Source organism: Heterodontus francisci, unplaced genomic scaffold, assembly GCF_036365525.1.
Source record: "Heterodontus francisci isolate sHetFra1 unplaced genomic scaffold, sHetFra1.hap1 HAP1_SCAFFOLD_1254, whole genome shotgun sequence".
NCBI lineage: Eukaryota > Metazoa > Chordata > Chondrichthyes > Heterodontiformes > Heterodontidae > Heterodontus > Heterodontus francisci.
In genome coordinates, this window is record NW_027141592.1 from 23,018 (window position 1) to 44,728 (window position 21,711).

Below are 21,711 nucleotides of genomic sequence, written 5' to 3' on the forward strand. Positions count from 1 at the left end.
AGCACTGTCGGATGGTCAGTACTGAGGGAGTGCCACACGGTCAGAGGGTCAGTACTGAGGGATCGCCGCACTGTCGGGGGGTCAGTACTGAGTAAGCGCTGCACTGTCGGAGGGTCAGTACTGAAGGAGTGCTGCACTGAGGGTCAGTACTGAGGGAGTGCTGCACTGTCAGAGGGTCAGTACTGAGGGAGTGCTGCACTGTTAGAGAGTCAGTACTGAGGGAGTGCTGCACTGAGGGTCAGTACTGAGGGAGTGCTGCATTGTCGGAGGGTCAGTACTGAGGGAGTGCTGCACTGTCGCAGGGTCAGTACTGAGGGAGTGCTGCAGTGTCGCAGGGTTAGTACTGAGGAAGCGTTGCACTGTCGCAGGGTCAGTACCGAGGGAGTGCAACTGTCAGAAGGTCAGTACTGAGGGAGTGCTGCACAGTCAGAAGGTCAGTAGTGAGGGAGTGCTGCACTGTCAGAAGGTCAGTACTGAGGGAGTGCTGCACTGTCAGAAGGTCAGTACTGAGGGAGTGCTGCACTGTCAGAGGGTCAGTACTGAGGGAGTGCTGCACTGTCAGAAGGTCAGTACTGAGGGAGTGCTGCACTGTCAGAGGGTCAGTACTGAGGGAGTGCTGCACTGTCAGAAGGTCAGTACTGAGGGAGTGCTGCACTGTCAGAGGGTCAGTACTGAGGGAGTGCTGCACTGAGCGTCAGTACTGAGGGAGTGCTGCACTGTCGGAGGGTCAGTACTGAGGGAGTGCTGCACTGTCGGATGGTCAGTACTGAGGGAGTGCCACACGGTCAGAGGGTCAGTACTGAGGGATCGCCGCACTGTCGGGGGGTCAGTACTGAGTAAGCGCTGCACTGTCGGAGGGTCAGTACTGAGGGAGTGCTGCACTGAGGGTCAGTACTGAGGGAGTGCTGCACTGTCGGAGGGTCAGTACTGAGGGAGTGCTGCACTGAGGGTCAGTACTGAGGAAGTGCTGCATTGTCGGAGGGTCAGTACTGAGGGAGGGCTGCACTGTCGGAGGGTCAGTACCAAGGGAGTGCTGTACTGTCGGAGGGTCAGTACTGAGGGAGTGCTGTACTGTCGGAGGGTCAGTACTGAGGGAGTGCTGCACTGTCGGAGGGTCAGTACTGAGGGAGTGCTGCACTGTCGGAGGGTCAGTACTGAGGGAATGCTGCACTGTCGGAGGGTCAGTACTGAGGGACTGCTGCACTGTCGGAGGGTCAGTACTGAGGGAGTGCTGCACTGTCGGAGGGTCAGTACTGAGGGAGTGCTGCACTGAGGGTCAGTACTGAGGGAGTGCTGCACTGTCGGAGGGTCAGTACCGAGGGAGTGCTGCACTGTCAGAGAGTCAGTACTGAGGGAGTGCTGCACTGAGCGAGTGCTGCACTGAGGGTCAGTACTGAGGGAGTGCTGCATTGTCGGAGGGTCAGTACTGAGGGAGTGCTGCACTGTCGCAGGGTCAGTACTGAGGGAGTGCTGCACTGAGGGTCAGTACCGAGGGAGTGCTGCACTGTCAGAAGGTCAGTACTGAGGGAGTTCTGCACTGAGGGTCAGTACTGAGGGAGTGCTGCACTGAGGATCAATACTGAGGGAGTGCTGCAATGTTGGAGAGTCAGTATTGAGTGAGTGCAGCACTGTTGGAGGGTCAGTACAGAGGGAGTTCTGCACTGAGGGTCAGTACTGAGGGAGCGCTGCACTGAGGGTCAGTACTGAGGGAGTGCTGCATTGTCGGAGGGTCAGTACTGAGGGAGTGCTGCACTGTCGGAGGGTCAGTACTGAGGAAGCGTTGCACTGTCGCAGGGTCAGTACTGAGGGAGTGCTGCACTGTCAGAAGGTCAGTACTGAGGGAGTGCTGCACTGTCAGAGGGTCAGTACTGAGGGAGTGCTGCACTGAGGGTCAGCACTGAGGGAGTGCTGCACTGTCGCACGGTCAGTACTGAGGGAATGCTGCACTGAGGGTCAATACTGCGGGAGTGCTGCACTGAGGGTCAGTACTCAGGGAGTGCAACACTGAGGGTCAGTATTGAGGGAGTGGTGCAATGTTGGAGAGTCAGTACTGAGTGAGTGCAGCACTGTTGGAAGGTCAGTACTGAGGGAGTGCTGCACTGAGGGTCAGTACTGAGGGAGTGCTGTACTGAGGGAGTGCTGCACTGTCAGAGGGTCAGTACTGAGGGAGTGCTGCACTGTAAGAGGGTCAGTACTGAGGGAGTGCTGCACAGTCGGAGGGTCAGTACTGAGGGAGTGCTGCACTGTCGGAGGGTCAGTACTGAGGGAATGCTGCACTGTCGGAGGGTCAGTACTGAGGGACTGCTGCACTGTCGGAGGGTCAGTACTGAGGGAGTGCTGCACTGTCGGAGGGTCAGTACTGAGGGAGTGCCGCACTGAGGGTCAGTACTGAGGGAGTGCTGCACTGTCGGAGGGTCAGTACCGAGGGAGTGCTGCACTGTCAGAGAGTCAGTACCGAGGGAGTGCTGCACTGAGGGAGTGCTGCACTGAGGGTCAGTACTGAGGGAGTGCTGCATTGTCGGAGGGTCAGTACTGAGGGAGTGCTGCACTGTCACAGGGTCAGTACTGAGGAAGCGTCGCACTGTTGCAGGGTCAGTATTGAGGGAGTGCTGCACTGTCAGAAGGTCAGTACTGAGGGAGTGCTGCACTGAGGGTCAGTACCGACGGAGTGCTGCACTGAGGGTCAGTACCGAGGGAGTGCTGCACTGTCAGAAGGTCAGTACTGAGGGAGTGCTGCACTGTCAGAGGGTCAGTACTGAGGGAGTGCTGCACTGTCGGAGGGTCAGTACTGAAGGAGTGCTGCACTGTCAGAGGGTCAGTACTGAGGGAGCGCTGCACTGTCAGAGGGTCAGTACTGAGGGAGTGCTGCACTGTCAGAGGGTCAGTACTGAGGGAGTTCTGCACTGAGGGTGTGCTGCACTGAGGGTCAGTACTGAGGGAGTGCTGCAATGTTGGAGAGTCACTATTGAGTGAGTGCAGCACTGTTGGAGGGTCAGTACAGAGGGAGTGCTGCACTGAGGGTCAGTACTGAGGGAGTGCTGCACTGAGGGTCAGTACTAAGGGAGTGCTGCACTGTCGGAGGGTCAGTACTGAGGGAGCGCTGCACTGTCGGAGGGTCAGTACTGAGCGATTGCTGCACTGTCGGAGGGTCAGTACTGAGGGAGTACTGCATTGTCGGAGGGTCAGTACTGAGGGAGTTCTGCACTGAGGGTTTGCTGCACTGAGGGTCAGTACTGAGGGAGTGCTGCAATGTTGGAGAGTCAGTATTGAGTGAGTGCAGCACTGTTGGAGGGTCAGTACAGAGGGAGTGCTGCACTGAGGGTCAGTACTGAGGGAGTGCTGCACTGTTGGAGGGTCAGTACTGAGGGAGTGCTGCACTGTCAGAGGGTCAGTACTGAGGGAGCGCTGCACTGATGGAGAGTCAGTATTGAGTGAGTGCAGCACTGTTGGAGGGTCAGTACAGAGGGAGTGCTGCACTGAGGGTCAGTACTGAGGGAGCGCTGCACTGTCGGAGGGTCAGTACTGAGGGAGCGCTGCACTGTCGGAGGGTCAGTACTGAGGGAGCGCTGCACTGTCGGAGGGTCAGTACTGAGGGAGCGCTGCACTGTCGGAGGGTCAGTACTGAGGGAGCGTTGCACTGTCGCAGGGTCAGTACTGAGGAAGCGTTGCACTGTCGGAGGGTCAGTACAGAGGGAGTGCTGCACTGAGGGTCAGTACTTAGGGAGTGCTGCACTGTCGGAGGGTCAGTACTGAGGGAGCGCTGCACTGTCGGAGGGTCAGTACTGAGGGAGCGTTGCACTGTCGCAGGGTCAGTACTGAGGAAGCGTTGCACTGTCGCAGGGTCAGTACCGAGGGAGTGCTGCACTGTCAGAAGGTCAGTACTTAGGGAGTGCTGCACTGAGCGTCAGTACTGAGGGAGTGCTGCACTGTCAGAGGGTCACTACTGAGGGAGTGCTGCATTGTCGCACGGTCAGTACTGAGGGAATGCTGCAATGAGGGTCATTACTGCGGGAGTGCTGCACTGAGGGTCAGTACTCAGGGAGTGCAACACTGAGGGTCAGTTTTGAGGGAGTGGTGCAATGTTGGAGAGTCAGTATTGAGTGAGTGCAGCACTGTTGGAGGGTCAGTACAGAGGGAGTGCTGCACTGAGGGTCAGTACTGAGGGAATGCTGCAATGAGGGTCATTACTGCGGGAGTGCTGCACTGAGGGTCAGTACTCAGGGAGTGCAACACTGAGGGTCAGTTTTGAGGGAGTGGTGCAATGTTGGAGAGTCAGTATTGAGTGAGTGCAGCACTGTTGGAGGGTCAGTACAGAGGGAGTGCTGCACTGAGGGTCAGTACTGAGGGAGCGCTGCACTGTCGGAGGGTCAGTACTGAGCGAGTGCCGCATTGTCGGAGGGTCAGTACTGAGGGAGTGCCGCACTGTCGGAGGGTCAGTACTGAGGGAGTGCCGCACTGTCGGAGGGTCAGTACTGAGGGAGTGCCGCACTGTCGGAGGGTCAGTACTGAGGGAGTGCCGCACTGTCGGAGGGTCAGTACTGAGGGAGTGCCGCACTGTCGGAGGGTCAGTACTGAGGGAGTGCCGCACTGTCGGAGGGTCAGTACTGAGGGAGTGCTGCACTGAGGGTCAGCACTGAGGGAGTGCTGCACTGTCGGAGGGTCAGTACTGAGGGAGTGCTGCACTGAGGGTCAGTACTGAGGGAGTGCTGCACTGTCGGATGGTCAGTACTGAGGGAGTGCCACACGGTCAGAGGGTCAGTACTGAGGGATCGCCGCACTGTCGGGGGGTCAGTACTGAGTAAGCGCTGCACTGTCGGAGGGTCAGTACTGAGGGAGTGCTGCACTGGGGGTCAGTACTGAGGGAGTGCTGCACTGTCGGAGGGTCAGTACTGAGGGAGTGCTGCACTGTTAGAGAGTCAGTACTGAGGGAGTGCTGCACTGAGGGTCAGTACTGAGGGAGTGCTGCATTGTCGGAGGGTCAGTACTGAGGGAGTGCTGCACTGTCGCAGGGTCAGTACTGAGGGAGTGCTGCACTGTCGCAGGGTTAGTACTGAGGAAGCGTTGCACTGTCGCAGGGTCAGTACCGAGGGAGTGCAGCACTGTCAGAAGGTCAGTGCTGAGGGAGTGCTGCACTGTCAGAAGGTCAGTACTGAGGGAGTGCTGCACTGTCAGAAGGTCAGTACTGAGGGAGTGCTGCACTGTCAGAAGGTCAGTACTGAGGGAGTGCTGCACTGTCAGAAGGTCAGTACTGAGGGAGTGCTGCACTGTCAGAAGGTCAGTACTGAGGGAGTGCTGCACTGTCAGAAGGTCAGTACTGAGGGAGTGCTGCACTGTCAGAGGGTCAGTACTGAGGGAGTGCTGCACTGTCAGAAGGTCAGTACTGAGGGAGTGCTGCACTGTCAGAGGGTCAGTACTGAGGGAGTGCTGCACTGAGCGTCAGTACTGAGGGAGTGCTGCACTGTCGGAGGGTCAGTACTGAGGGAGTGCTGCACTGTCGGATGGTCAGTACTGAGGGAGTGCCACACGGTCAGAGGGTCAGTACTGAGGGATCGCCGCACTGTCGGGGGGTCAGTACTGAGTAAGCGCTGCACTGTCGGAGGGTCAGTACTGAGGGAGTGCTGCACTGAGGGTCAGTACTGAGGGAGTGCTGCACTGTCGGAGGGTCAGTACTGAGGGAGTGCTGCACTGAGGGTCAGTACTGAGGGAGTGCTGCATTGTCGGAGGGTCAGTACTGAGGGAGGGCTGCACTGTCGGAGGGTCAGTACCGAGGGAGTGCTGTACTGTCGGAGGGTCAGTACTGAGGGAGTGCTGTACTGTCGGAGGGTCAGTACTGAGGGAGTGCTGCACTGTCGGAGGGTCAGTACTGAGGGAATGCTGCACTGTCGGAGGGTCAGTACTGAGGGACTGCTGCACTGTCGGAGGGTCAGTACTGAAGGAGTGCTGCACTGTCGGAGGGTCAGTACTGAGGGAGTGCTGCACTGAGGGTCAGTACTGAGGGAGTGCTGCACTGTCGGAGGGTCAGTACCGAGGGAGTGCTGCACTGTCAGAGAGTCAGTACTGAGGGAGTGCTGCACTGAGCGAGTGCTGCACTGAGGGTCAGTACTGAGGGAGTGCTGCATTGTCGGAGGGTCAGTACTGAGGGAGTGCTGCACTGTCGCAGGGTCAGTACTGAGGGAGTGCTGCACTGAGGGTCAGTACCGAGGGAGTGCTGCACTGTCAGAAGGTCAGTACTGAGGGAGTTCTGCACTGAGGGTCAGTACTGAGGGAGTGCTGCACTGAGGATCAATACTGAGGGAGTGCTGCAATGTTGGAGAGTCAGTATTGAGTGAGTGCAGCACTGTTGGAGGGTCAGTCCAGAGGGAGTTCTGCACTGAGGGTCAGTACTGAGGGAGCGCTGCACTGAGGGTCAGTACTGAGGGAGTGCTGCATTGTCGGAGGGTCAGTACTGAGGGAGTGCTGCACTGTCGGAGGGTCAGTACTGAGGAAGCGTTGCACTGTCGCAGGGTCAGTACTGAGGGAGTGCTGCACTGTCAGAAGGTCAGTACTGAGGGAGTGCTGCACTGTCAGAGGGTCAGTACTGAGGGAGTGCTGCACTGAGGGTCAGCACTGAGGGAGTGCTGCACTGTCGCACGGTCAGTACTGAGGGAATGCTGCACTGAGGGTCAATACTGCGGGAGTGCTGCACTGAGGGTCAGTACTCAGGGAGTGCAACACTGAGGGTCAGTATTGAGGGAGTGGTGCAATGTTGGAGAGTCAGTACTGAGTGAGTGCAGCACTGTTGGAAGGTCAGTACTGAGGGAGTGCTGCACTGAGGGTCAGTACTGAGGGAGTGCTGTACTGTCAGAGGGTCAGTACTGAGGGAGTGCTGCACTGTCAGAGGGTCAGTACTGAGGGAGTGCTGCACTGTAAGAGGGTCAGTACTGAGGGAGTGCTGCACAGTCGGAGGGTCAGTACTGAGGGAGTGCTGCACTGTCGGAGGGTCAGTACTGAGGGAATGCTGCACTGTCGGAGGGTCAGTACTGAGGGACTGCTGCACTGTCGGAGGGTCAGTACTGAGGGAGTGCTGCACTGTCGGAGGGTCAGTACTGAGGGAGTGCCGCACTGAGGGTCAGTACTGAGGGAGTGCTGCACTGTCGGAGGGTCAGTACCGAGGGAGTGCTGCACTGTCAGAGAGTCAGTACCGAGGGAGTGCTGCACTGAGGGAGTGCTGCACTGAGGGTCAGTACTGAGGGAGTGCTGCATTGTCGGAGGGTCAGTACTGAGGGAGTGCTGCACTGTCACAGGGTCAGTACTGAGGAAGCGTCGCACTGTTGCAGGGTCAGTATTGAGGGAGTGCTGCACTGTCAGAAGGTCAGTACTGAGGGAGTGCTGCACTGAGGGTCAGTACCGAGGGAGTGCTGCACTGAGGGTCAGTACCGAGGGAGTGCTGCACTATCAGAAGGTCAGTACTGAGGGAGTGCTGCACTGTCAGAGGGTCAGTACTGAGGGAGTGCTGCACTGTCGGAGGGTCAGTACTGAAGGAGTGCTGCACTGTCAGAGGGTCAGTACTGAGGGAGCGCTGCACTGTCAGAGGGTCAGTACTGAGGGAGTGCTGCACTGTCAGAGGGTCAGTACTGAGGGAGTTCTGCACTGAGGGAGTGCTGCACTGAGGGTCAGTACTGAGGGAGTGCTGCAATGTTGGAGAGTCACTATTGAGTGAGTGCAGCACTGTTGGAGGGTCAGTACAGAGGGAGTGCTGCACTGAGGGTCAGTACTGAGGGAGTGCTGCACTGAGGGTCAGTACTGAGTGAGTGCTGCACTGTCGGAGGGTCAGTACTGAGGGAGTGCTGCACTGTCAGAGGGTCAGTACTGAGGGAGCGCTGCACTGTCGGAGGGTCAGTACTGAGCGATTGCTGCACTGTCGGAGGGTCAGTACTGAGGGAGTACTGCATTGTCGGAGGGTCAGTACTGAGGGAGTTCTGCACTGAGGGTTTGCTGCACTGAGGGTCAGTACTGAGGGAGTGCTGCAATGTTGGAGAGTCAGTATTGAGTGAGTGCAGCACTGTTGGAGGGTCAGTACAGAGGGAGTGCTGCACTGAGGGTCAGTACTGAGGGAGTGCTGCACTGTTGGAGGGTCAGTACTGAGGGAGTGCTGCACTGTCAGAGGGTCAGTACTGAGGGAGCGCTGCACTGATGGAGAGTCAGTACTGAGGGAGTGCTGCACTGTCAGAGGGTCACTACTGAGGGAGTGCTGCATTGTCGCACGGTCAGTACTGAGGGAATGCTGCAATGAGGGTCATTACTGCGGGAGTGCTGCACTGAGGGTCAGTACTCAGGGAGTGCAACACTGAGGGTCAGTTTTGAGGGAGTGGTGCAATGTTGGAGAGTCAGTATTGAGTGAGTGCAGCACTGTTGGAGGGTCAGTACAGAGGGAGTGCTGCACTGAGGGTCAGTACTGAGGGAATGCTGCAATGAGGGTCATTACTGCGGGAGTGCTGCACTGAGGGTCAGTACTCAGGGAGTGCAACACTGAGGGTCAGTTTTGAGGGAGTGGTGCAATGTTGGAGAGTCAGTATTGAGTGAGTGCAGCACTGTTGGAGGGTCAGTACAGAGGGAGTGCTGCACTGAGGGTCAGTACTGAGGGAGCGCTGCACTGTCGGAGGGTCAGTACTGAGCGAGTGCCGCATTGTCGGAGGGTCAGTACTGAGGGAGTGCCGCACTGTCGGAGGGTCAGTACTGAGGGAGTGCCGCACTGTCGGAGGGTCAGTACTGAGGGAGTGCCGCACTGTCGGAGGGTCAGTACTGAGGGAGTGCCGCACTGTCGGAGGGTCAGTACTGAGGGAGTGCCGCACTGTCGGAGGGTCAGTACTGAGGGAGTGCCGCACTGTCGGAGGGTCAGTACTGAGGGAGTGCCGCACTGTCGGAAGGTCAGTACTGAGGGAGTGCTGCACTGAGGGTCAGCACTGAGGGAGTGCTGCACTGTCGGAGGGTCAGTACTGAGGGAGTGCTGCATTGTCGGAGGGTCAGTACTGAGGGAGGGCTGCACTGTCGGAGGGTCAGTACCGAGGGAGTGCTGTACTGTCGGAGGGTCAGTACTGAGGGAGTGCTGTACTGTCGGAGGGTCAGTACTGAGGGAGTGCTGCACTGTCGGAGGGTCAGTACTGAGGGAATGCTGCACTGTCGGAGGGTCAGTACTGAGGGACTGCTGCACTGTCGGAGGGTCAGTACTGAAGGAGTGCTGCACTGTCGGAGGGTCAGTACTGAGGGAGTGCTGCACTGAGGGTCAGTACTGAGGGAGTGCTGCACTGTCGGAGGGTCAGTACCGAGGGAGTGCTGCACTGTCAGAGAGTCAGTACTGAGGGAGTGCTGCACTGAGCGAGTGCTGCACTGAGGGTCAGTACTGAGGGAGTGCTGCATTGTCGGAGGGTCAGTACTGAGGGAGTGCTGCACTGTCGCAGGGTCAGTACTGAGGGAGTGCTGCACTGAGGGTCAGTACCGAGGGAGTGCTGCACTGTCAGAAGGTCAGTACTGAGGGAGTTCTGCACTGAGGGTCAGTACTGAGGGAGTGCTGCACTGAGGATCAATACTGAGGGAGTGCTGCAATGTTGGAGAGTCAGTATTGAGTGAGTGCAGCACTGTTGGAGGGTCAGTCCAGAGGGAGTTCTGCACTGAGGGTCAGTACTGAGGGAGCGCTGCACTGAGGGTCAGTACTGAGGGAGTGCTGCATTGTCGGAGGGTCAGTACTGAGGGAGTGCTGCACTGTCGGAGGGTCAGTACTGAGGAAGCGTTGCACTGTCGCAGGGTCAGTACTGAGGGAGTGCTGCACTGTCAGAAGGTCAGTACTGAGGGAGTGCTGCACTGTCAGAGGGTCAGTACTGAGGGAGTGCTGCACTGAGGGTCAGCACTGAGGGAGTGCTGCACTGTCGCACGGTCAGTACTGAGGGAATGCTGCACTGAGGGTCAATACTGCGGGAGTGCTGCACTGAGGGTCAGTACTCAGGGAGTGCAACACTGAGGGTCAGTATTGAGGGAGTGGTGCAATGTTGGAGAGTCAGTACTGAGTGAGTGCAGCACTGTTGGAAGGTCAGTACTGAGGGAGTGCTGCACTGAGGGTCAGTACTGAGGGAGTGCTGTACTGTCAGAGGGTCAGTACTGAGGGAGTGCTGCACTGTCAGAGGGTCAGTACTGAGGGAGTGCTGCACTGTAAGAGGGTCAGTACTGAGGGAGTGCTGCACAGTCGGAGGGTCAGTACTGAGGGAGTGCTGCACTGTCGGAGGGTCAGTACTGAGGGAATGCTGCACTGTCGGAGGGTCAGTACTGAGGGACTGCTGCACTGTCGGAGGGTCAGTACTGAGGGAGTGCTGCACTGTCGGAGGGTCAGTACTGAGGGAGTGCCGCACTGAGGGTCAGTACTGAGGGAGTGCTGCACTGTCGGAGGGTCAGTACCGAGGGAGTGCTGCACTGTCAGAGAGTCAGTACCGAGGGAGTGCTGCACTGAGGGAGTGCTGCACTGAGGGTCAGTACTGAGGGAGTGCTGCATTGTCGGAGGGTCAGTACTGAGGGAGTGCTGCACTGTCACAGGGTCAGTACTGAGGAAGCGTCGCACTGTTGCAGGGTCAGTATTGAGGGAGTGCTGCACTGTCAGAAGGTCAGTACTGAGGGAGTGCTGCACTGAGGGTCAGTACCGAGGGAGTGCTGCACTGAGGGTCAGTACCGAGGGAGTGCTGCACTATCAGAAGGTCAGTACTGAGGGAGTGCTGCACTGTCAGAGGGTCAGTACTGAGGGAGTGCTGCACTGTCGGAGGGTCAGTACTGAAGGAGTGCTGCACTGTCAGAGGGTCAGTACTGAGGGAGCGCTGCACTGTCAGAGGGTCAGTACTGAGGGAGTGCTGCACTGTCAGAGGGTCAGTACTGAGGGAGTTCTGCACTGAGGGAGTGCTGCACTGAGGGTCAGTACTGAGGGAGTGCTGCAATGTTGGAGAGTCACTATTGAGTGAGTGCAGCACTGTTGGAGGGTCAGTACAGAGGGAGTGCTGCACTGAGGGTCAGTACTGAGGGAGTGCTGCACTGAGGGTCAGTACTGAGTGAGTGCTGCACTGTCGGAGGGTCAGTACTGAGGGAGTGCTGCACTGTCAGAGGGTCAGTACTGAGGGAGCGCTGCACTGTCGGAGGGTCAGTACTGAGCGATTGCTGCACTGTCGGAGGGTCAGTACTGAGGGAGTACTGCATTGTCGGAGGGTCAGTACTGAGGGAGTTCTGCACTGAGGGTTTGCTGCACTGAGGGTCAGTACTGAGGGAGTGCTGCAATGTTGGAGAGTCAGTATTGAGTGAGTGCAGCACTGTTGGAGGGTCAGTACAGAGGGAGTGCTGCACTGAGGGTCAGTACTGAGGGAGTGCTGCACTGTTGGAGGGTCAGTACTGAGGGAGTGCTGCACTGTCAGAGGGTCAGTACTGAGGGAGCGCTGCACTGATGGAGAGTCAGTACTGAGGGAGTGCTGCACTGTCAGAGGGTCACTACTGAGGGAGTGCTGCATTGTCGCACGGTCAGTACTGAGGGAATGCTGCAATGAGGGTCATTACTGCGGGAGTGCTGCACTGAGGGTCAGTACTCAGGGAGTGCAACACTGAGGGTCAGTTTTGAGGGAGTGGTGCAATGTTGGAGAGTCAGTATTGAGTGAGTGCAGCACTGTTGGAGGGTCAGTACAGAGGGAGTGCTGCACTGAGGGTCAGTACTGAGGGAATGCTGCAATGAGGGTCATTACTGCGGGAGTGCTGCACTGAGGGTCAGTACTCAGGGAGTGCAACACTGAGGGTCAGTTTTGAGGGAGTGGTGCAATGTTGGAGAGTCAGTATTGAGTGAGTGCAGCACTGTTGGAGGGTCAGTACAGAGGGAGTGCTGCACTGAGGGTCAGTACTGAGGGAGCGCTGCACTGTCGGAGGGTCAGTACTGAGCGAGTGCCGCATTGTCGGAGGGTCAGTACTGAGGGAGTGCCGCACTGTCGGAGGGTCAGTACTGAGGGAGTGCCGCACTGTCGGAGGGTCAGTACTGAGGGAGTGCCGCACTGTCGGAGGGTCAGTACTGAGGGAGTGCCGCACTGTCGGAGGGTCAGTACTGAGGGAGTGCCGCACTGTCGGAGGGTCAGTACTGAGGGAGTGCCGCACTGTCGGAGGGTCAGTACTGAGGGAGTGCCGCACTGTCGGAAGGTCAGTACTGAGGGAGTGCTGCACTGAGGGTCAGCACTGAGGGAGTGCTGCACTGTCGGAGGGTCAGTACTGAGGGAGTGCTGCACTGTTAGAGAGTCAGTACTGAGGGAGTGCTGCACTGAGGGTTAGTACTGAGGAAGCGTTGCACTGTCGCAGGGTCAGTACCGAGGGAGTGTTGCACTGTCGCAGGGTTAGTACTGAGGAAGCGTTGCACTGTCGCAGGGTCAGACCGAGGGAGTGCTGCACTGTCGGAGGGTTAGTACTGAGGGAGTGCTGCACTGAGCGTCAGTACTGAGGGAGTGCTGCACTGTTGGAGGGTCAGTACTGTGGGAGTGCTGCACTGTCAGATGGTCAGTACTGAGGGAGTGCCACACGGTCAGAGGGTCAGGACTGAGGGATCGCCGCACTGTCGGGGGGTCAGTACTGAGTAAGCGCTGCACTGTCGGAGGGTCAGTACTGAGGGAGTGCTGCACTGAGGGTCAGTACCGAGGGAGTGCTGCACTGTCGGAGGGTCAGTACTGAGGGAGTGCTGCACTGTCGGAGAGTCAGTACTGAGGGAGTTCTGCACTGAGGGTCAGTACTGAGGGAGTGCTGCACTGAGAATCAGTACTGAGGGAGTGCTGCAATGTTGGAGAGTCAGTATTGAGTGAGTGCAGCACTGTTGGAGGGTCAGTACAGAGGGAGTTCTGCACTGAGGGTCAGTACTGAGGGAGTGCTGCACTGAGGGACAGTACTGAGGGAGTGCTGCAATGTTGGAGAGTCAGTACAGAGGGAGTGCTGCAATGTCGGAGAGTCAGTACAGAGGGAGTGTTGCACTGTCGGAGGGTCAGTACTGAGGGGATGTTGCACTGTCAGAGGGTCAGTACTGAGGGAATGTTGCAATGTTGGAGGGTCAGTACTGAGGGAGTGTTGCACTGAGGGTCAGTACTGAGGGAGTGCTGCACTGTCAGAGGGACAGTACTGAGGGAGTGCTGCACTGTAAGAGGGTCAGTACTGAGGGAGTGCTGCACTGTCGGAGGGTCAGCTGAGGGAGTGCTGCACAGTCGGAGGGTCAGTACTGAGGGAGTGCTGCATTGTCGGAGGGTCAGTACTGAGGGAGTGCTGCACTGTCGCAGGGTTAGTACTGAGGAAGCGTTGCACTGTCGCAAGGTCAGTACCGAGGGAGTGCTGCACTGTCAGAGGGTCAGTACTGAGGGAGTGCTGCACTATCAGAGGGTCAGTACTGTGGGAGCGCTGCACTGTCAGAGGGTCAGTACTGAGGGAGCACTGCACTGTCGGAGGGTCAGTACTGAGGGAGCGCCGCACTGTCAGAGGTTCAGTACCGAGGGAGTGCCGCACTGTCAGAAGGTCAGTACCGAGGGAGTGCCGCACTGAGGGTCTGTACCGAGGGAGTGCTGCACTGTCAGTACTGAGGGAGTGCTGCACTGTCAGAGGGTCAGTACTGAGGGAGTTCTGCACTGAGGGTGTGCTGCACTGAGGGTCAGTACTGAGTGAGTGCAGCACTGTTGGAGGGTCAGTACAGAGGGAGTGCTGCACTGAGGGTCAGTACTGAGGGAGTGCTGCACTGTCGGAGGGTCAGTACTGAGGGAGTGCTGCACTGTCAGAGGGTCAGTACTGAGAGAGCGCTGCACTGTCGGAGGGTCAGTACTGAGCGATTGCTGCACTGTCGGAGGGTCAGTACTGAGGGAGTGCTGCACTGTCGGAGGGTCAGTACTGAGGGAGTTCTGCACTGAGGGTGTGCTGCACTGAGTGTCAGTACTGAGGGAGTGCTGCAATGTTGGAGAGTCAGTATTGAGTGAGTGCAGCACTGTTGGAGGGTCAGTACAGAGGGAGTGCTGCACTGTCGGAGGGTCAGTACTGAGTGATTGCTGCACTGTCAGAGGGTCAGTACTGAGGGAGTGCTGCACTGTCGGAGGGTCAGTACTGAGGGAGTTCTGCACTGAGGGTGTGCTGCACTGAGTGTCAGTACTGAGGGAGTGCTGCAATGTTGGAGAGTCAGTATTGAGTGAGTGCAGCACTGTTGGAGGGTCAGTGCAGAGGGAGTGCTGCACTGTTGGAGGGTCAGTACTGCGGGAGTGCTGCACTGTCAGAGGGTCAGTACTGAGGGAGTGCTGCACTGTCAGAGGGTCAGTACTGAGGGAGCGCTGCATTAAGGGTCAGTACTGAGGGAGCGCTGCACTGTCGGAGGGTCAGTACTGAGGGAGCGCTGCACTGTCGGAGGGTCAGTACTGAGGGAGCGCTGCAGAGGGAGAGGTGGTTGGGTTTCAGGGACACATCCGGTTAACACAGCAATGTAGTTTGGGAAGCTCTCCAATCTGGGGAGGGGCGCGGACTCCGGTCATCCTGTGTGGGGGAGCCAGAATTTTCAAAACTAAAAACATTCTTGCCCCTCCACCATCGCTCTCGATATTGGGGGGTTTGGATTCTGACCCCAGACTGAACCCATAGAGGAGCCACTGTTACCTCAGCTTCAATAAGGAATGCAGCATCAGATGGGTCTGAGGCTACACTGGGTCTCGTGAACTCACCAGCCCATTCCCCAGCCTCATGAGCCCATTACACCGATATCCTTGTAGCTGCAGTCCCAAAGGAACATTCCAGAAATTCTGACATTAACAGAACAGCACCTGCGGCTGAGGAGGGGACATTGCACCGAGGAGGGGACTTTGCGCCGAGGAGGGGACATTGCGCCGAGGAGGGGACATTGCGCCGAGGAAGTGACATTGCGCCGAGGAGGGGACATTGCGCCGAGGAGGGGACTTGGCGCCGAGGAGGGGACTTGGCGCCGAGGAGGGGACTTGGCGCCGAGGAGGGGACTTGGCGCCGAGGAGGGGACTTGGCGCCGAGGAGGGGACTTGGCGCCGAGGAGGGGACATTGCGCCGAGGAGGGGACATTGCGCCGAGGAGGGGACTTTGCGCCGAGGAGGGGACTTGGCGCCGAGGAGGGGACTTGGCGCCGAGGAGGGGACTTGGCGCCGAGGAGGGGACTTGGCGCCGAGGAGGGGACTTGGCGCCGAGGAGGGGACTTGGCGCCGAGGAGGGGACTTGGCGCCGAGGAGGGGACTTGGCGCCGAGGAGGGGACTTGGCGCCGAGGAGGGGACATTGCGCCGAGGAGGGGACATTGCGCCGAGGAGGGGACTTTGCGCCGAGGAGGGGACTTTGCGCCGAGGAGGGGACTTTGCGCCGAGGAGGGGACTTTGCGCCGAGGAGGGGACTTGGCGCCGAGGAGGGGACATTGCGCCGAGGAAGTGACATTGCGCCGAGGAAGTGACATTGCGCCGAGGAGGGGACATTGCGCCGAGGAGGGGACATTGCGCCGAGGAGGGGACATTGCGCCGAGGAGGGGACTTGGCGCCGAGGAGGGGACTTGGCGCCGAGGAGGGGACTTGGCGCCGAGGAGGGGACTTGGCGCCGAGGAGGGGACTTGGCGCCGAGGAGGGGACATTGCGCCGAGGAGGGGACATTGCGCCGAGGAGGGGACTTTGCGCCGAGGAGGGGACTTTGCGCCGAGGAGGGGACTTTGCGCCGAGGAGGGGACTTTGCGCCGAGGAGGGGACTTTGCGCCGAGGAGGGGACTTTGCGCCGAGGAGGGGACTTTGCGCCGAGGAGGGGACATTGCGCCGAGGAAGTGACATTGCGCCGAGGAAGTGACATTGCGCCGAGGAGGGGACATTGCGCCGAGGAGGGGACATTGCGCCGAGGAGGGGACATTGCGCCGAGGAAGGGACTTGGCGCCGAGGAAGGGACTTGGCGCCGAGGAAGGGACTTGGCGCCGAGGAAGGGACTTGGCGCCGAGGAAGGGACTTGGCGCCGAGGAAGGGACTTGGCGCCGAGGAAGGGACTTGGCGCCGAGGAAGGGACTTGGCGCCGAGGAAGGGACTTGGCGCCGAGGAAGGGACTTGGCGCCGAGGAAGGGACTTGGCGCCGAGGAAGGGACTTGGCGCCGAGGAAGGGACTTGGCGCCGAGGAAGGGACTTGGCGCCGAGGAAGGGACTTGGCGCCGAGGAAGGGACTTGGCGCCGAGGAAGGGACATTGCACCGAGGGGGGGACATTGCACCGAGGGGGGGACATTGCACCGAGGAAGGGACATTGCACCGAGGAGGGTGACTCCAAGGGTGAGGAACAAACTGTTCTGGACAGGATAACAGCCTTTTAGCACATGATTCCAGCTTTCTCTAGGGTGTGTCTGGAGGATGCACCACAACCGGAAGCAGTTATCTTCATACAAAACACCTTCCAATCATCACTTTTATTTCAAAGATAGAGGAAAGAATCTAAATCACAAAACTTCACATCGATAAATATCGCCAGTGCCAGAGAGAGGGAGTCAGCGAGAGGTGGTGGGACGGGGAGAGGCGGAGGGAGTGGGGGAGAGGTGGTGGGACGGGGAGAGGCGGAGGGAGTCGGGGAGAGGCGGAGGGAGTGGGGGAGATGCGGAGGGAGTCGGGGAGAGGCGGAGGGAGTCGGGGAGAGGCGGAGGGAGTGGGGGAGAGGCGGAGGGAGTGGGGGAGAGGCGGAGGGAGTCGGGGAGAGGCGGAGGGAGTCGGGGAGAGGCGGAGGGAGTCGGGGAGAGGCGGAGGGAGTGGGGGAGAGGCGGAGGGAGTGGGGGAGAGGCGTAGGGAGTCGGGGAGAGGCGGAGGGAGTCGGGGAGAGGCGGAGGGAGTCGGGGAGAGGCGGAGGGACGGGGACCCCCCAAAAGCGCCTCATCGCCACGTGTCCCCTTGATCCTCAGGTCAGTTTTCCTGAAATGTTGGTGATGGAGTTGTTGAATGTGGTGAAATCGGGACAGAATCTGGAAATTCCTCTTCCAGCATCTCAAGCACCAAGGCGGGAGTTCGAGAGACATCTCACCCCCACACCCTCCAACTGCCCTCACTCACCTCACCCCCACACCCTCCAACTGCCCTCACTCACCTCACCTCCACACCCTCGAACTACCCTCACTCACCTCACCCCCACACCCTCTGACTGCCCTCACTCACCTCACCCCCACACCCTCTGACTGCCCTCACTCATCTCACCCCCACACCCTCCGACTGCTCTCACACACCTCACCCCCACACCCTCCGACTGCTCTCACTCACCTCACCCCCACACCCTCCGACTGCCCTCATTCATCTCACTCCCACACCCTCCGACGGACCTCACTCACCTCACCCCCGCACCCTCCGACTGCCCTCATTCATCTCACCCCCACACCCTCCGACTGCCCTCATTCATCTCACTCCCACACCCTCCGACGGACCTCACTCACCTCACCCCCGCACCCTCCGACTGCCCTCATTCATCTCACCCCCACACCCTCCGACTGCCCTCATTCATCTCACTCCCACACCCTCCGACGGACCTCACTCACCTCACCCCCACACCCTCCGACTGCCCTCATTCATCTCACTCCCACACCCTCCGACGGACCTCACTCACCTCACCCCCACACCCTCCGACTGCCCTCATTCACCTCACCCCCACACCCTCCGACTGCCCTCATTCATCTCACTCCCACACCCTCCGACGGACCTCACTCACCTCACCCCCGCACCCTCCGACTGCCCTCATTCATCTCACCCCCACACCCTCCGACTGACCTCACTCATCTCACCCCCACACCTTCCAACTCTGTCCTCGCCTTAGTCCATGTTCTCCAACACCGCCACCCAGCCCCGCCCCAAACCTAGGTAGTGAGTTCACTCTCTGCAATTTAATACAGATATTTATATATAACAATGAGACACAAGAGATGTACAGTCACAAAATTCATGATTCCCTCCTACTGTCCATATTTCCTCATCATGAGATGTCCAGCACACTTCACAATATTAACAATTAGTTTTCACGTTCAGTCGATTCCAGTTTCTCACTTGCCGAGGTTCTGATTATTTCACTGACTGCAGTAAGCAACATGCTCAGTCAAGCAGCAGTGTTGGAGAGGGAACTGGCTGCGTGAGGAAGGAATCTCAACCCATTCTGTAAATACCATGACCGCAGTCCATCATCAAAGCAACTCTGCTGCTCAGGAATATCTGTTCCCAATTGAAACCTCCGGATATCTGTGGAATTCAGGGTGTTCTAATCGTATTGACTGCCACCTGTGAGCAGGAGAAATGTGCAGAGCTCACTAGCGATAGGAAGCATGTTACTAGTGATAGTAATAATAGTGGCATTAGTAATAGTGATAGTAATAACATTAGTAACAGTGATAGTAATGACATTAGTAATAGTAATAACAATAGTAACAGTGATAGTAATGACATTAGTAACAGTGATAGTAATGATAATAGTGGCATTAGTAATAGTGATAGTAATGACATTAGTAACAGTGATAGTAATAACATTAGTAACAGTGACAGTAATGACATTAGTAACAGTGATAGTAATGACATTAGTAACAGTGATAGTAATGACATTAGTAACAGTGATAGTAATGACATTAGTAATAGCGATAGTAATGACATTAGTAATAGTAATGATATTAGTAATAGTAATGATAATAGTAATGATATTAGTAACAGTGATAGTAATGACATTAGTAACAGTGATAGTAATGATAATAGTGGCATTAGTAATAGTGATAGTAATGACATTAGTAATAGTGATAGTAATGATAGTGGCATTAGTAATAGTGATAGTAATGATATTAGTAATAGTGATAGTAATAACATTAGTAACAGTGATAGTAATGACATTAGTAACAGTGATAGTAATGACATTAGTAACAGTGATAGTAATGACATTAGTAATAGTAATGATATTAGTAATAGTAATAGTAATGACATTAGTAACAGTGATAGTAATGACATTAGTAACAGTGATAGTAATGACATTAGTAACAGTGATAGTAATGATAATAGTGGCATTAGTAATAGTGATAGTAATGATATTAGTAACAGTAATAGTAATGACATTAGTAACAGTGATAGTAATGATAATAGTGGCATTAGTAATAGTGATAGTAATGACATTAGTAATAGTGATAGTAATGACATTAGTAATAGCGACAGTAATGACATTAGTAATAGCGACAGTAATGACATTAGTAATAGCGACAGTAATGATATTAGTAATAGCGACAGTAATGACATTAGTAATAGCGACAGTAATGATATTAGTAATAGCGACAGTAATGACATTAGTAATAGCGACAGTAATAATATTAGTAATAGCGACAGTAATAATATTAGTAATAGCGATAGTAATGATATTAGTAATAGCGATAGTAATGACATTAGTAATAGCGATAGTAATGACATTAGTAATAGTGATAGTAATGATATTAGTAATAATGATAGTAATGACATTAGTAACAGTGATAGTAATGATAATAGTGGCATTAGTAATAGTGATAGTAATGATATTAGTAATAGTGATAGTAATAACATTAGTAACAGTGATAGTAATAACATTAGTAACAGTGATAGTAATGACATTAGTAATAGTAATGATATTAGTAATAGTAATAACATTAGTAACAGTGATAGTAATGATAATAGTGGCATTAGTAATAGTGATAGTAATGACATTAGTAATAGTGATAGTAATGACATTAGTAATAGTGACAGTAATGATATTAGTAATAGCGACAGTAATGACATTAGTAATAGCGACAGTAATGACATTAGTAATAGCGACAGTAATGACATTAGTAATAGCGACAGTAATGACATTAGTAATAGCGATAGTAATGACATTAGTAATAGCGATAGTAATGACATTAGTAATAGCGATAGTAATGATATTAGTAATAGCGATAGTAATGACATTAGTAATAGCGATAGTAACGACATTAGTAATAGCGATAGTAACGACATTAGTAATAGCGACAGTAATGATATTAGTAATAGCGACAGTAATGACATTAGTAATAGTGATAGTAATGATATTAGTAATAGCGACAGTAATGATATTAGTAATAGCGACAGTAATGACATTAGTAATAGCGACAGTAATGACATTAGTAATAGTGATAGTAATGATATTAGTAATAGCGATAGTAATGACATTAGTAATAGCGATAGTAATGACATCAGTAATAGCGATAGTAATGATATTAATAATAGCGATAGTAATGACAATAGTAATAGCGATAGTAATGATATTAGTAATAGCGATAGTAATGACAATAGTAATAGCGATAGTAATGATATTAGTAATAGCGATAGTAATGACATTAGTAATAGCGACAGTAATGACATTAGTAATAGCGACAGTAATGACATTAGTAATAGCGACAGTAATGACATTAGTAATAGCGACAGTAATGATATTAGTAATAGCGATAGTAATGACAATAGTAATAGCGATAGTAATGATATTAGTAATAGCGATAGTAATGACATTAGTAATAGCGATAGTAATGATATTAGTAATAGCGATAGTAATGACATTAGTAATAGCGATAGTAATGATATTAGTAATAGCGATAGTAATGACATTAGTAATAGCGATAGTAATGACATTAGTAATAGCGATAGTAATGACATTAGTAATAGCGATAGTAATGATATTAGTAATAGCGATAGTAATGACATTAGTAATAGCGATAGTAATGATATTAGTAATAGCGATAGTAATGATATTAGTAATAGCGATAGTAATGATATTAGTAATAGCGATAGTAATGATATTAGTAATAGCGACAGTAATGACATTAGTAATAGCGATAGTAATGATATTAGTAATAGCGATAGTAATGATATTAGTAATAGCGATAGTAATGACATTAGTAATAGCGATAGTAATGATATTAGTAATAGCGATAGTAATGACATTAGTAATAGCGATAGTAATGACATTAGTAATAGCGACAGTAATGATATTAGTAATAGCGACAGTAATGACATTAGTAATAGCGATAGTAATGACATTAGTAATAGCGATAGTAATGACATTAGTAATAGCGACAGTAATGACATTAGTAATAGCGATAGTAATGACATTAGTAATAGTGATAGTAATGACATTAGTAATAGCGATAGTAATGACATTAGTAATAGTGATAGTAATGACATTAGTAATAGCGACAGTAATGACATTAGTAATAGCGACAGTAATGACATTAGTAATAGCGACAGTAATGACATTAGTAATAGCGATAGTAATGACATTAGTAATAGCGATAGTAATGATATTAGTAATAGCGATAGTAATGACATTAGTAATAGCGATAGTAATGACATTAGTAATAGCGATAGTAATGACATTAGTAATAGCGACAGTAATGACATTAGTAATAGCGACAGTAATGACATTAGTAATAGCGACAGTAATGACATTAGTAATAGCGACAGTAATGACATTAGTAATAGCGATAGTAATGACATTAGTAATAGCGATAGTAATGACATTAGTAATAGCGACAGTAATGACATTAGTAATAGCGATAGTAATGATATTAGTAATAGCGACAGTAATGACATTAGTAATAGCGACAGTAATGACATTAGTAATAGCGACAGTAATGACATTAGTAATAGCGACAGTAATGATATTAGTAATAGCGACAGTAATGACATTAGTAATAGCGACAGTA

At 53.8% G+C, this 21,711-nt stretch overlaps 1 protein-coding gene across 4 annotated transcripts in view; it reads right to left on the reverse strand.

The window, feature by feature from the left end:
• LOC137364080 (SHC-transforming protein 2-like) overlaps nucleotides 1–21,711 on the reverse strand; it is an 89,958-nt gene that overhangs the window by 16,442 nt on the left and 51,805 nt on the right. For 2 of the 4 annotated variants that reach the window (XM_068027526.1, XM_068027523.1), the window contains exon 12: nucleotides 17,883–18,271. The exons of 1 other annotated variant lie outside the window; for it this stretch is intronic. The gene's annotated coding sequence lies outside the window, so the exon portion shown is untranslated. Of the gene's footprint in view, nucleotides 1–17,882; nucleotides 18,322–21,711 lie in introns of those variants that run through there. One more of the 4 variants, XM_068027525.1, reaches the window with a different exon arrangement.